This window comes from Pteropus vampyrus, unplaced genomic scaffold, assembly GCF_000151845.1.
Source record: "Pteropus vampyrus isolate Shadow unplaced genomic scaffold, Pvam_2.0 Scaffold18, whole genome shotgun sequence".
NCBI classification, from domain to species: Eukaryota; Metazoa; Chordata; class Mammalia; order Chiroptera; family Pteropodidae; genus Pteropus; species Pteropus vampyrus.
The window spans coordinates 5,536,912-5,551,843 of NW_011888799.1; the positions used below are offsets into that span (position 1 = coordinate 5,536,912).

General features: G+C 39.2%; 1 protein-coding gene across 17 annotated transcripts in view; it reads right to left on the reverse strand.

Annotated features, from left to right (window-relative positions):
• Positions 1–14,932, reverse strand: part of TRERF1 (transcriptional regulating factor 1) — a 210,698-nt gene that overhangs the window by 109,822 nt on the left and 85,944 nt on the right. For 15 of the 17 annotated variants that reach the window (XM_023527605.1, XM_023527606.1, XM_023527612.1 and 12 more), the window contains one exon: positions 10,907–10,989. The exons of the other annotated variants lie outside the window; for them this stretch is intronic. The gene's annotated coding sequence lies outside the window, so the exon portion shown is untranslated. The remainder of the gene's footprint in view (positions 1–10,906; positions 10,990–14,932) is intronic. 17 annotated transcript variants of the gene reach the window in all.

The following is a 14,932-nucleotide window of genomic DNA, read 5'->3' on the forward strand; positions in this document are numbered from 1 at the left end:
ATGTTCAACTGAGTAAGAAAGAAATAAACCTCTGTTATGTTAGGTTGTAATTTGGGGTTTTAATTGTTTCTTCAGCAAGTGTTACACTAACTAATTACCACAAATTAAAAAATTACTCAAATTAAAGCTAAATTTTTTAAATGTATTCTTTTCTACCACAAACATGTCTTATTTGATAACCAATCAAATTTTTAAAATAAAAAAGCAAACTTTAGAGGGCAATGCTATGCAATGAAATTTCTTAGTAAAATACTGAATACAGTTACAAAATTAAAATGTAGAGAATTACAGAGGCTTAAAGGGAAAAAAATATAGATTTATAAAGTTTAATGACACAAAAATGACACAAGGTTAAATGACAAACAAGAAACTGGGGGGATGGCAATTCTTACAATATATGAAATATTAATATCCTTTAATATGTAAAGAACCCTTAGGAGTCAGTAAGTAGAGATAAATACAAAAATTAGGGGAAAAGATATAAACACCTAGTCACAAAATAATACTGACTTAAACACTTATGAAAAGATTTCTAAACTCACTATAACCAAAACCTGCAAATTAAAATATGATATTCTTTATCGATCAAATTGGCAAATATTTAAAATATTGTGAATCTAGCATCCAGTGTTGCTGAAATTATGATGAAATGGGTAAACATATATGCTACAGGAAGCACTTCAAAATGGTATCACATTTTCAACAAGCAGTTTGGCATGATAGAGAAAAAAAGCCTTAAAAATCCTTTGGCATTCTAGATATTTGTCAAAAGAAATAAACAAGTATGTTAAAAAACTGAATAGAAAAGAAATGAAACAATTTAGATATCCATCTGCAATAGACTGGTAAGAAAAATAAATTACGGCATGTGTGTACATATTCGCATATTACAATAATATACAGCCATAATTTTTAATTATGATATAAATGTATTAAAGCACAATAGAGTCTAGATATAAAAAAAGGATACAAAACAATAGAGATAGTATAATTTCTTAATTGTTTAACAGTATATATGTATAAGAACATATGTTGTAAATGCATTAGGAAAAGAAGTATGGAAAGATTTTTGTCAAAACGTTGATAGTTGCTATCTCCAATGGGGTGGTATTATGGGTGACATTCATTTTCTTCTTTATACTTTTCTACATTTTATGTTTTCACCTATGAACATGTTACTTTGATTTTATCCTTCATTTTATTATGAAAAATTCCAAACATACACAGAAGTAGCAAAAATATATGTACTCATTGCCCCACTTTAATTACCATCCATGACTGACATTGTTTCATGTCCCGTACCCCTGGGTTATTTTAACATAAATCCTGGATGTATCGTTCATCCAATACATTAAGATTTTTAAATATTTAACATACTCAAACTCTCCACTAGATTATTTTAAAGCAAATACCTGATGCTCCATTTGTGTATAAATACTTCAGCATGTATCTTTAAAACATAGCCATAATAACAATATCACACCTAAAAATTAACAATAATATCAAATATCCAGTCAGTGTCCCAATTTCCCCAAATATCTCATATATACCTTTTACAGCTGGTTTGTTTAAATCAGGATCCAAACAAGATTTACAGTTGCATTTGGTTATGTCTTTTGAGTCTTTCTAAATTTATTACATAGTGACCCCCCTTTCCCATGCCATTTTATTTATTGAACATATGGGTCATACGTCCCAAGAACTTCCTGATTGCATCCCTGTGGTGTCTTTTAACATAGTCCTCTATCCCCTGTATTTCCTCCCACCTGAGATTTACTACTAGTGTCTAATCAACTTCAGGTTCTACTATTTTTCTGTAAGAATATTTCAAATCAATTGTATTATTTTCATAACAAGACGAAAAAATAAAGCTAAAAAAATTAAAGGAACCCAAAGAAATGCTGACCTTGCTAATCCATCCATTTTAGCAATTCACTGAAACTCAGCATCCAGAAGTATTTTCAGAATACAGGCTAGGTTAATGCTTTCTCACACAAGAAAGATGCTCAGTGTCTATTCATGGACCAACTTATTTTTCCAAACACATTCTATTTACATTTTAAGTCCATCACCCCTTCTACCTCAGTGATAGAGTCTATCACCCTCCAAAGCAAGGGCACTTCCTCCACTGGATGCTTAAATCATCTAGGATTGCAAGTTGTCTCAAATATTTCTTCCTTTTCTTTCTTTTTAAAAAAATCTAACGTAAGCACATAAATGAAAATTTGGAAATGAGAGAAAATGAAAGAACAAACCACCCAAAATTTCACCCCTTTAACAATCACTGTTATCTGTATATATCTATCCATACCATCATCATCAGGTATACACATTTTGTACCTAATTGTAATCAGTGAATATGGGTTTTAATATTCCTTTAGCTATCATTAAATACATTATAATTTTTTAGCTTATGTTAAGGGTATTAAAAAATAGCAATAATATATACACATGTGTCCACAGCTCAGCTTGAGGAAGAGAACTTGACCAGCCCTCCAGGTAGCCCCACCTTGAGTCCCTCCCTCATCCACCCTTTCCTTCCACCACTATCCTAAAATTTTGTCTAGGCTCACTTGGTCTTATAGTTCTTGCCACATGCATATGGATGTCTAAATACTACATTACTAGTTTTGCACACATTTGAACTTTATGTAATTGGAATCATCCTGTAGTGATTCTGCAACTTGTTTTTTTACTTAAGGTTATAATTCTTGAGATTCTTCTGTGTTGTCATAAGCAGCTATGGTTTGTTTATTTTAATAGCACAGCTATATAGCTGTATTCTACTGTGAAACTATACCACAATTTATATTGCAATTCCTGCACATAAAATTATATTGTGAATATCTTGTCACATTGCTACAAATCTTCAAAGTAATTGTTAATTATAGTAGAGTATTATGCTGGAAGAAAACTACTTTATTTTATAGTTACTCAACTGTTGGACATTAATTCTTTGTGTGTTTGCTTTGTAAATAATGCATCAGGGAGCATTTTTGTCTAAATAGCTTATTAAATATTTTGTATGATTTCCTTCCTAGGAGGATGTGGGAAGATGGTCCACAGAAGTGGTATTACTGGATCAAAATGTATGAATAATAAATATATAAATTGTAAACTTGCTGCACAATATTGCAATAGCACCAGAATTGGGGATAATCATTAAAAATATATTTTTTGGCAAATATGTCAAAATAGTACTTTACTGCTGTTTGAATCTACATGTCTCTTATTACAAAACTGAACATTTCCCATGTATTTATTTAGTGTTGTATTTAGTTATCTATTCAAGTGTCCTACCAAAGTTTTACTATCTCTCTTTTTAATTTGAGCATTTCACATAATAAAGATATTAATTCTGTCATGTTACTACAAATAATTTCTCAGTCTATTGTTTCTCCATTGTTTTTTTTACATGAAGAAATCTTTGATATTTCCTGTAGTTTGATTGACTATTATTTTCCTTTTGAATGTTTTTCTTTTGTTTCTAAGCAATATTCATTTCTATAAATTTCCCATGTCTCTACATTTTGCACTTAATTGTTTAATCCATCTGTAATTCATTCTGGGGAAGTCAAAATGATTTTTTCCAAACTGTTAACTAGGTATCAAGATTATTTATTCAATAATTTCCCTTCCCCACCGATTTGTGATAACTTCTTTATAATTGATTAAATTATTTTTGTGGGGGTCTATTTCCAAACTATCCTAGCTCATTTACTTCCTCCTTTTATGCCAGAACCACAGTGTTTTAATTACAAAGGCTTCATAATGCATTTTCATATCTGGTAGTGCTATATATTTTAATATTCAATAGATCTAACTTCCTTCCCCTAAAATCATTTTCAGAAATCCCAAGGGTTCTCATCTACTTATTTTTCAAATAGTCTTAGAACCATCTTGTGAAATTTTAAAAATCCTGATAGGACTTTGAGAGAAATGGTATTAGACTCACGAACTAAATTCAGAAATAGCTAAATCTTTCATTTGATTCTTACCATCTAGAAATAGGGTTTTTAGTTTTTAGAGAGTTTAAGTCTTTTTGGCCTTCAACTAAGCAATCTGTAGTTAATAATAATTTTATCCTTTTCTTTACAATATTTATTCTTCAAGTTACTACTTTGTATAGTAACATAGGCTTTTTGTTTTGATCTCAATCACATCCAATGATGCCTTAATTGGGGCTCCAGTAAGTATAATGCCAGTGGATGTATTAAAATTTTTACCTTATTATATTAAAAAATGGTCATTTTATATATTCCTTTTAAAGCAGTTTATAAAAATTAAAAGTTGAATTGACTGAATACACTTTTGAAATTAATGAGATTGTTATATAGTTCTCCTTAAACAATTTATGTGAATCATATAAAACTATATGTATATGAAGCCATTCCTGCATTCCAGGAATATAACCTACTTGGGTATAGTGAAACATTCACATACTCTATTATTGAAATCTACTCATTAGAATTTTATCTAAAATTTTTACATTCCTAAGCGACATTGGTATAGAGCCTCCCTTTAGGGGCTTGCCAAATTTGTTATCAGGGTCATGTTTGCTTGACAGAGGATCTGGAAGTTTTCCACCTTTTTTTTTTTTTTTTTATAAATACTGGAACAGTTTATATAACAGGAATTATCTGTTCCTTGAAAGTTTAGAAGGATTTTCAAAGGCCTTTTTAATTGAAAATATTCCACCTGGCATAGGTTATGTGTGCACGTGCATGCACACCTGTGTCCATGTGCACATTACCGTGTTTGTATATATTTAAAATGATACTGTAAGATATAGATCTCTAATGGCACAGGGAACAGTTTTATTATAATTGACGGCCTTTCTTTCCCCCATGAAAAGGGAGTAAATGCCCAAGATAATCAAGCGCTAAGAAAAAATCATTTTCCCAGGCTTTGGTTCCAAGAGTCTCCTTTTCAGAGGCCGGTAAAGGAGGCCATAGAAGTTGGTAGGGGAATAGTAAATACTGAACCATCCTAATTTCACTGAGGCTGACTAAGTTTAGCAACCATAACTTTATCACTGACATATAAAACGCGGAAACCTAAGATCTGAAAAGAAGCCAAGCAGATCATCAGTCTAACCCTACCTAACCCAGGTCACCTCTAAATCTGTGTTAAAGGTCTTCCAGCTTCTGGTCCATCAAGCCGTCTTCTCCAGATGTAGGACACCACACCTTTTCCAGGGCAATAAAAACTTGTAACTCTAAGGCTTTCTCTACTTACTGCAGGGCTCCTGGAGTAATGACCTTCTAAGCACTTCAAGGGGCCACAAATAAAGATTCAAAATTGTTCTGGACTGAATGTTGGTGCCCCCCCAACCCTGAAATTCACAGGTTTAGGCCTTGGCCCCCAATCTGATGCTATTAGGAGGTGGGGCCTTTGGGAGTTAATTAGGTTAAGACGAGTCACCAGAGTGGAGCCCCATGATGGAATCAGTGCCGTTATAAGAAAAGGAAGACACCAGAGTTTCCTCCCTCCAGGATGCACCAAGAAGAGGTCATGTGAGCACACAGCAAGATGATGGCTGCCTACAAGCCAAGAGAAGAGATCTCAGAATGAAACCTACCTTGACAGCACCGTGATCTTGGACTTCCTGGCCTTCAGAACTGCGAGAAATAAATTTATATTGTCTAAGACACCTAGTCTACGGCAGCCTGAGTTGACTAAGACAAGAGAGTTGTGGTAACATCTGCCCCAAAAAAACACTGAGCTATCGCTCTGTAGACCGCATAGCTAGCTGTAGACTGAGATACACTTTAAAAGAAACAAGAGGTAAGGAGTCTCATCAAATTAAGATGGAGTGAAGATGCAAGGACTAGAAGATGCAAGGACTAGAAGATGCAAGGACTGTACCATATGAGCACATAAAAGCACAGAAACAGGACTCAAACAGTAACACTATGCCCAAGAATGAGGCTGTGGACAAGGCAATAACTACAGATGTGAGTGTGGCACAGAACAGTCTGCTTTTTCTTGAGAAAGACACTTCTTAGTTCATGTCCTTGTTCACAAAGAACCCATGAAATGCTAGCGCTCAGTAAAGAGTTAGGAATACGACAGCTCTTGCCAGTCCAGATGACGAGCGTTAGGATAACCTGGCAGGAAGGCAGGGACTTCAAAATGCTCTTAGGCTCTAGAATTCCATGATTCCATTTAGGATTTCACACAGGCATGCAAGCAGTCTTTCTCTCCCCGTCAACCAGAGCAGGGAAGCTGCTTTCATGCCAGTCATGGCCTCGCACAGAAGCTTAATCCCTGGCTGGAAGGCAAAACATGTTTGTGGCAAAGCCAAGCAGGCATGTGAAGCGAAGCAGAATGAGGAACATTTTTATTACTGTTTTGGACGCCAGGGGTGATTGGGTGTATGTTTGGGGTTTTTTAAGGACTCCAAAAGGCATCTTAAGCCGTACTTTTTTGGCAACTCCAAGATACAATTGTTGCTACAAGTACTAACACCACCAGCTAATGTATACACTGCTTTTCTCAAAAACACTCTTTCCTTCCTGGGGCTTTTCAGACCAAACTAAGTTGTGTGTGTGTGTGTACTTTTCCACGCACAGATGCACACCACATACAACTAAAGGCCAAATCAAATTTAACAGATATTTCATTTTTTAGGGTTAAATTGTGGAAAAAGAAAAACTGTGGACATATCTTTTATTTTGAACAATTTAGATATTACAAAATTTTCTACCTAGTGGTGGAAAATTAAACTAACAATTTTAAGTTAATGGCTTGAGAGTAAACAATTCCTTTTAAAATGAGTTGGATTTATCAAGACTTTTATTCAAGTGAATTGCTTGCATCCCTTTAAATCAAAGACATTTCACTTAAGAGAATTCCAAGGCACCAAGAGAGGCTCCAAAAAAGTATGATTTTTTTCCCCCTACAGTTGCACATTAAGTAGATAACTCTTCTTCTCAACTCTTGTTATGGGTAGATGGCAGGCAGCACCCATTCCTGGTGTAGTTTTCACAGATGATATCAGAAAAATAAGAACAGTGTAGTAAATTCTTCCTAAAGCTGATTGTTTTCAATGTAAAGATTTATGTTTTATTCTTAAATTATCTTCTTCTATTTTCACATCAAGATAGACCTTTCTGTTATGAAACTGTGGTGACAGATGTTAGATTTTTAAAAAACATCATTCCTTGGAAAAATAAAAAATTGGTATCCCTAAACCAATCCCCCAAATCTTTTTATTTTGATAACGTCTTGGCCCAGGCGATCTACATGTGAGAACCACTTGTCTACAGCATCTTCCGAATGAACCAAAGAATTGGTTAAGGATCGATCATGTAGTTATCACTAGTTTTCATCTAGTTATCATAATAGTGCCTAACGTCAGGGGCAACAAACAATATAGAAAATTTAAGTAATTTTAATGAATACTCATGGAAGAGAGGGATAAAAATTTTTACAGTCTATAAATTCCTGGTTGCTTTAGAACTTTTTCTTCTATTCGGAGGCCCCTTGCAGCGCCATATTCCCCCTTGATCCACAAAGCCATCTCCTCCTGGTTTTTGAACACAGGTGAGTTTGAGGGCATTGTGCCAACCTGTGATCTCCCCACCATAACATGGGAACCCCAAAGAAAGACAGACACTACACCTTCCTAGGATTCTGAAAGGTCAGCCTTATGGTGCCAAAGGCTCTAAGAAAATGAGTCACAGTATTCTGTCAGCTGAAATTTCACTGAAATAAATGCCCAGGACTAGCTTCTGGCTACTGCAACATCTCTGCCAATCCACGTGATCCTAGAATCCATCCACCCAAAAAAGCTTGACCGGGCTGGTTTGGGAAACCAAAGCCCAGAAAGGTCATTTGTCCCTTCAGAGACTCCAAACTGAGAACAAAGACAAGAAAATCAGCTGGGGCAGGTTATAACAGGCCATCAACTATTTAAAACATTTTTCAGCTAATATTTTAGAGTAAAATTAAAAATCCCTATTTTCCATGGATTACATACCTACCTTTAACTATATGCTACCTATATTTTTATTTAGGTTTTCCCCAAAATAAATTCTAAAAAAAAAAACCCATTTCAGAAAAAAAAAAAAGAAAAAAATCCATAAACACTAAATTTTTTAATACCCTTACTTATCTCATTTCTAACAGAGGTAATCAGTGACATAATATATTTGTTGTGAAAAGTTAATTTCATAGATTAAATATGCACTAAACACATAAATGTGACAATATTTTGAGATATATGATGCTAATAAAGGTAACATTTATTGGGCCAGCCATTGGCCCACTGGGCACTTTACTTAAATTACCTCGGTTAATCCTAACAACAAGCCTATAAAGTAGGTGCTATTCTTATTCCCATTTTATAGATGAGGTTATAAATGAGGAACCTCATTACTGTAATTTAATCTCCACTGACTCAAAATTTGAGTTCGGTGTTTACTCTGGCTATAAAAAGGTTGAATAAGCAAATTAGAAATTAAACAGGATTGAAAAAGGCATATTTAACCTACTAGAAGGTCCTAGGTTTTAAGACATGCTGAAAAGGAGATGCTAATTGCCAGCATTCCAACAGCACTGGGAAGATTCTGTCTGAAACTACGCTGTTAAAACACTTTAAAATCCAGACTTTTACTAGTTAAGAGTCATTTTCCTCTCACTATTACCCCAGCAATTAATGCAAACTAGTAAGGTTTCTATAGATGATACAGCATAGTAGATATCAGCTGCCACTCTTCCAAAATCTTTTCCTTCCTGAACAGTGCCCAGAGCTCTGCTTACTTGTATATCACTCACCTCTCTGCTCTACCCCCAAACCAGTCCTGGTGCTTTGGGGAAAGCTGACACATTCCTCCATAGAGACAATCAGAAGAAAAAATCTCTCCTCCCCACCAATCAACAGGGAGCACTCGCCTGGCCATTGGGACTGGCTAAGGAATGAGCACATGACTCAATTCAGGCCAATGAAATGCCAGGGTTTGTTTGCTAGGGAGGGACTTCTGGGGAAGATAATTTCTTAGTCTTTTCAAGTTACTAGAAGGGATGCTTCTTTACTTCTGACCACAGGGGTGTGAAACGATGAGTCCAAGAACTTCTGCAGCCATTCTGCCTCCATGAGAGAAGCCAGCCTGAGGATGAACTGACACCATGGAAGAGTGAGCAGAGAGACAGAAAGAAACTGGATGGTTGACATGCTGAGCTGTTGTTGATTCACACTCATCCTGCAGTCCACCCCATGATATGATTAATTAATCCCCTATGCTGTGGGAGCCTCTCTGAGTTTGGTTTTCTGATATTCGCAACCCCAAAGAATCCAAAATGATAAATGAGAAATAAGCACTATCCTACAGCTTTATCCTACAGCACTTGCTCAGATTTTGCTTTAACTGTTACTTATTGCTTTAAATGTTTTGTGTTATTTTTCTAGAGAAAATGTAATGGGCTTTCAAGAAAACTTTCATGAATTAATGAATTCATAAATGGCCTTGGGCAAGTCACTTGACTTTCCTATGCCTTTTCAATTATAAAAAGAACTAAGTTTGACTAGAGAATTTCTGTTGCTCCTTCCAGACCTCACAGCCAATGGTTGGGGTCTAAAGTGAAAACAGCCTTTATAATATAATTCAAACAATCTGGATCTCTTGCTCGGTCAGATTTCCCATTTGTGCCTCTATATCCATCCTCCACCCTTCTCCATTCAGCTCTACATCCCCAGAAGTTCTGATCTCTGTGGACAGCATCAACATGGCTCCCTGCCTTCTGGATTCTGCTGAGTATACCTAATGGGAGGTGCCATCGGGAGACAGGAGAACCAAGGGGTGTTCAATGAGGATATTCTTTTGGCCCTTTCCCAGCCATGTTGTTGACTGCATCCTTCTACCAGAGATAGCCTTTCCATATGGCTTTTCTTTCCAGTTCTGATAACCAATCCCACCCTCTTCCTTTCAGGCTTAGGCATGGGAACAACTCCCTGACATTGCTAGCCCTGAGATGCTTCAACATCCAGTGATGGTTTCTGTTATCCTGCCTACACCATTATAAACAGTCCCTTTTCAGTAGAGTCTCCTGGAGTACTCCACTAGAGTGAACCATCTGTTTCCTACTGGAACCCCAAGACACAATGGCTTAAAAGTTAAATAAAATCAGCCACGATAAAAAAGAAACAGAAGCAATCGATTCTGAGTCTCACATAAGAGAGCTAAAAAGTGTGGCACTTGCTGAGAAAAAGACCCGCACATGCCAAAAGAACCATATTAGACACCACTACCCTCCTTCCCCACTGTCACTGAGAATTTGTGGGAAATAGTCATCTCTTGCTAGACCAGGGTTTTATAACCTCAAAAAAAAAAAAATCTGTTTCTACACAAATGTATCGACCCTTCAGATAGCTTCCATGTGGGACCTGGCAGAGGAATCACAGCTGTGTGTCTATTTTCTAAAGGGACAAATTGAACCTGGAAGAGAACATGGCCAGAGCTGATAAAAACACTAGAAATGCCCCCAAGGCCTGCTCAAAGGCTCCCTGATCCAGGAATCTGCCTCTGACGGACTCCGTGGATTTTCTCAGAGTGGCCATCCATGCTACAATTCTCCAGAGATGTCTAATTCTCTCTTAACACTTCTAGAACTACCATCCGTGAACATCCTTTGGATTCTTCACTATTCACAACAATGCAAAGTCAAGGCAAACAAGACAGGATGCCCTTGGTGCCATTCCGACTGGTACTGAATTCCAATATATGACTCCACAATCACTGACCACTTCCCAGGCAAAGTTTTCCAGAAATCTATGGGTGTCCAGGCCCATAGCAGACCTCTGTCCCTTCTCAGGGCATTTTTCACACCACAATGGTCAAAGAAATGATCTTATAACCCCTTTCATCATAAAGCATTAAGACACCAAGAATTTCAGAGAAGCTACCTGTTTCAGGATTAAGAGGCTTAACCTTTCAGGGTCGTCCTGCTTCCATGTCTTCCTCCTTCAGCATCCTCCAGAGCCAGGGCCTGTAGGAGTGACCCAAACAGCACATTCAGGATATTTGGCTTAACACAGGAACAGATCATATCAATCAAGAGTGACCAGAAGCAACCAAAGATGGAGCCCTGAAAACCCCAATAGCCGCTGGACCTGCTCAGGAAGGGGACTCTGTAGAGGCTGCTGAGGAAGGTCCCAAGGAAGGAGCAGATTTAGGAGAGAAAGACACCCAACTCCATTCTCTTAGTCATTCAGGCCCAGAATCCAGGAGTCATTGTGACTCCCCTCTTTCCCTCACACCCCATGTACAATCCATCAGCAAACGATGTCAGCTTTATCTTCAAAATATATCCAGGCCTCCATCACTTCTCACCACCTCCATTGCTACCACTTTGGTCTACACCAATAGTTTCTCTCATTAGGTTACTGCAATAACCTCCTAACTGGTCTCTCTTCTTCTACCCTCGCCTTTCTACAATCCAGGTACCACATGCACTGAATTATGTTATGGTTTGAATTGTGTCTCCCTCAAATTCCTATACCGAAGTCCTAACTCTCGGCACCTCAGAATGTGATCTTACTTAGAAATAGGGTCATTGCTGATAAAATTAGCCAGTAAGATGAGATCATACTGGAGTAGAGTGGGTCCCTATTCCAATATGATTGGTGTCCCTATAAAAAGGGGGAAATCTGGACATAGACACCCACACAGGGCAAGCATCCTATGAAGACTGGCATTATGCTGCCACAAGCCAATGAACTACCAGAAGCGAGGAGAGGGGCCTGGCCAGATCCTTCCTTAGCACCTCCAGAGGGAGCGTGGCTCTATAGAAACCTTGATCTCGGACTTCTGGCTTCCAGAACTGTCGGACAACAAATTTCTGTTGTTAAAGTTGCCCAGTTTGTGGTACTTTATTATGGCAGCCCCAGCAAACTATTACACCAGGCCTCCCACAGTCGCCTAAGTGATCATTTAAAAATCACTCTTCTACTCAAAACACTCCGATAGTGCTTCATCTTTCTCAAAGTTAAAGACAAAATCCTTGAAATGACTTACAAGGCCCACATATCCTGGCCGGCCTCTTCTCTGACCTCTTCTCCTCCTACTCTACGCTTCCTCAAATTCCTCCAGCCATAATGGCTTCCTCAAACATCCTAAGCAGGCACTTGCCTCAGGGCCTTCGCACTTGCTCTTCCCTCTACCTGAAACGGTCTTCTACCAGGCATCCTTTACTCCAGGTTTCTGCTCACATGTCACTTTCTCTGTGAGTCCTTCCACTCCCACTCCTGCATCCTTTCAATTCCCTTCCCTGTAGTATTTTTCTTTGTAGCTTTATTACTACCTGACATTTGTTTATGTTTTTATGTCTATTCTTTCACGCTAGAGTATAAACTCTCTGAGAATAAGGATATTGTACTATGGTATAACTCAGAGTCCAACACAGGCAGGTGCTCAAGAAATAGTTGTTGAAAGATTTATTTGTGGAATCAAAGAAGCCAAGAGAAAAGAGTTACAAAAAGGAGGAAGTTGTCCACAGTGTTAAAAGCAGCAGAGTCCAGAAAGATAAGGGCTGAAGTGTCCGTTGGGTGTGGTAACATGGAAGCCAGGGTGACCTTAGAGAGGGCAGCTCCTATGGAAGGCAGGAACCCTCTGCGGCAAATCCACCAGGTCCCTTCCCCGTGCCAGGCTCCCCTCTCACAGGCAGAAGCCAGCCTGAGTGGGCTGTGTCAGCCAAGGAGCAAAACCTGAGGGCAGATGCCTTCCAGACTTCTGTCTGTGAGGGAAGGAGAAACAGGAATGTGAAAAAAAGGAGGTGAAAGTTTGAAGAAAGACTTTATTGCTGAATAACTGAAGGGAGTGAGGTCCCAAGAGCTACAGGAGATGGGGGACCCATGTGCTGGAAGAAGGTTCTCTGTTCGGGGGAGGGAAAGGGTCCTTCTCTGAGTGGAAGGAAACCAGCTTGCAATGAGCCCAGATGCCAATACTCGCCCAGGAGGGGAGGCAGGAACCTGAATGGGCTCGCTGCTGTGGGAGAGTCCTGCAAGTATAGGGTTGGATCCGAAACCAAGCGCTTCCTTAGATTTTGTGCCCTAAGTGCCTCACTCACCTCAACCAGTACCGACTCTGATCCCCTGATTAGAGAGAGCTGGCTGCTGGCCAGCACCACTGAGGGCCCAGCCGAAACCAGAGGCCGTGGTCTCATACAGGCACAATCCCAATGGCTATGGGATTTCTGGGACAGGTCCTCAGCAGCCTAGATTTAGGAGGAGAGGAACCCCAAAGAGCTCCATTCATTTCCGTCAAGGTTGCCTCATTCTTCCAGGCTTCTAGATTCAATCCTCTGAGGCTTCTTTGAGCCCTTCCACCCTTTCCACTCCCCCAATTCCTCCCAGTCGATCACAGACCATTCCTCTTACACTGAGAGGACTCCTACTTCTGAGCACCTACTATGCGCTGGATGCGACACAAGTTAAAATCCTTATACAACAGTCCTGTGAAGTGTTTTCAGCTTCTATTTACAGATAAAGTTCAAAAGATTAGTAAACTTGCTCAAGGTCACACAGGTAGCAAGTGACAGCTGGGATCTGAAACCTTCCATCTCTATTTTCTTTTCTATATTCATGACACTACCTAGTCCAAGCCCTCAACATTTCATTTCTAATATCCAGCATGATAAATGTTATCCAACTCACCTCCCAGCAGCACTCCCCATTTACAATGCACAGATCCAGATGAACCTTCTTCCAGCACTGTTTTTACCTATCCCCATTCTATTTGATTGGCTTTGGTGGCTCCCCAATACAGGAAAATTTCAAACTCCACAGCCATCTCTCAGGATCCTTCATAAGCGATGCATATCCCTTTCTTTAACCTTGTTTCCCACAGGCACATTCGGCTCCACCCCCTCCATTTTGCTCCTCCCCTTTCTGTGACCCTGCCTTAAGATCCCAGCGCTGGGCACACTCCTCCCCCTGCAGCTCCACCCCTGTGACTGCCCTGTTTTCCTGCAGTCCACTGAGCGGTACCACCCCAGCTAGCTGAGCTTTCCCCTGCTCTTCTGAGCTCACTGCATTGATCTTTTCTTGGCAAGTGTTCCATTTGCTCATGTCGACTGCAAACCCCTTGAGGGTAATTAATATGTATTGAAAACGCTTGAAATTGCCCACTGCTCAACACCAGGTAAATGTTACTTGACCCACAGAATAATACTGATGAAGCTCAGATGATGTGCCTCTAGAAGTTTTTCAGAAAATACAAGAGACCTGGATGTGTAAGGGAAGAAACAGAGGGCCTTCTTGAAGTTTTTGGAAGCATACCCATTCTTCCTTTGCGGGAGCATCCAGAGTCTGGCACTCTATACTAACAGCAATCCTAATAAGGTGGATGGTGGCCAGATTTAGCTCTTCCCTCCTCTTCCTGCTTCTACACACTCCAGGTCTTGGTATCCTTCCTTAGCTACCCTTTCGCACACTTTCATAGACATGAATAAAGATCCCATCTTCTTCCCTCTTCAAGGGAAGAGCTTGACATGTGAGAAATCTGGCTGAGGGGAGTTCATGGTGATTAGCGGGATTGTCAGTGCTGGGCTCCCTGAAGGAGGAAAAAGGATACTATACTATGTTTCTGGGAAATTGAGAGTTGGTCCTCATCAGCCACGGACCACACAGCAGTTCAGGGAGAGGATGGTTGGGAAAAGTGAAAGTTAGCAAAGTACTCAGAGCTATCAAATCACATCCCACACAGACAGAATGAGAGGCAGCTGAATAACAAGGGTTTGAGAGAAAATTATAGGGATCAAGGTGATGCTGTCTCCCAAGATGTCCAATAAGAAATCAAGATCTCCCCAAAACAGTGGAACCAAAGGCAAAATGTGGGCCTCGTGACATAGTTGAAATAACAGGAGCTCTAGAGTTGGGCCTAGGATCAAATCTTGACTTTGTCACCCAGTGGCTGTCCAACCTTGGACTGGT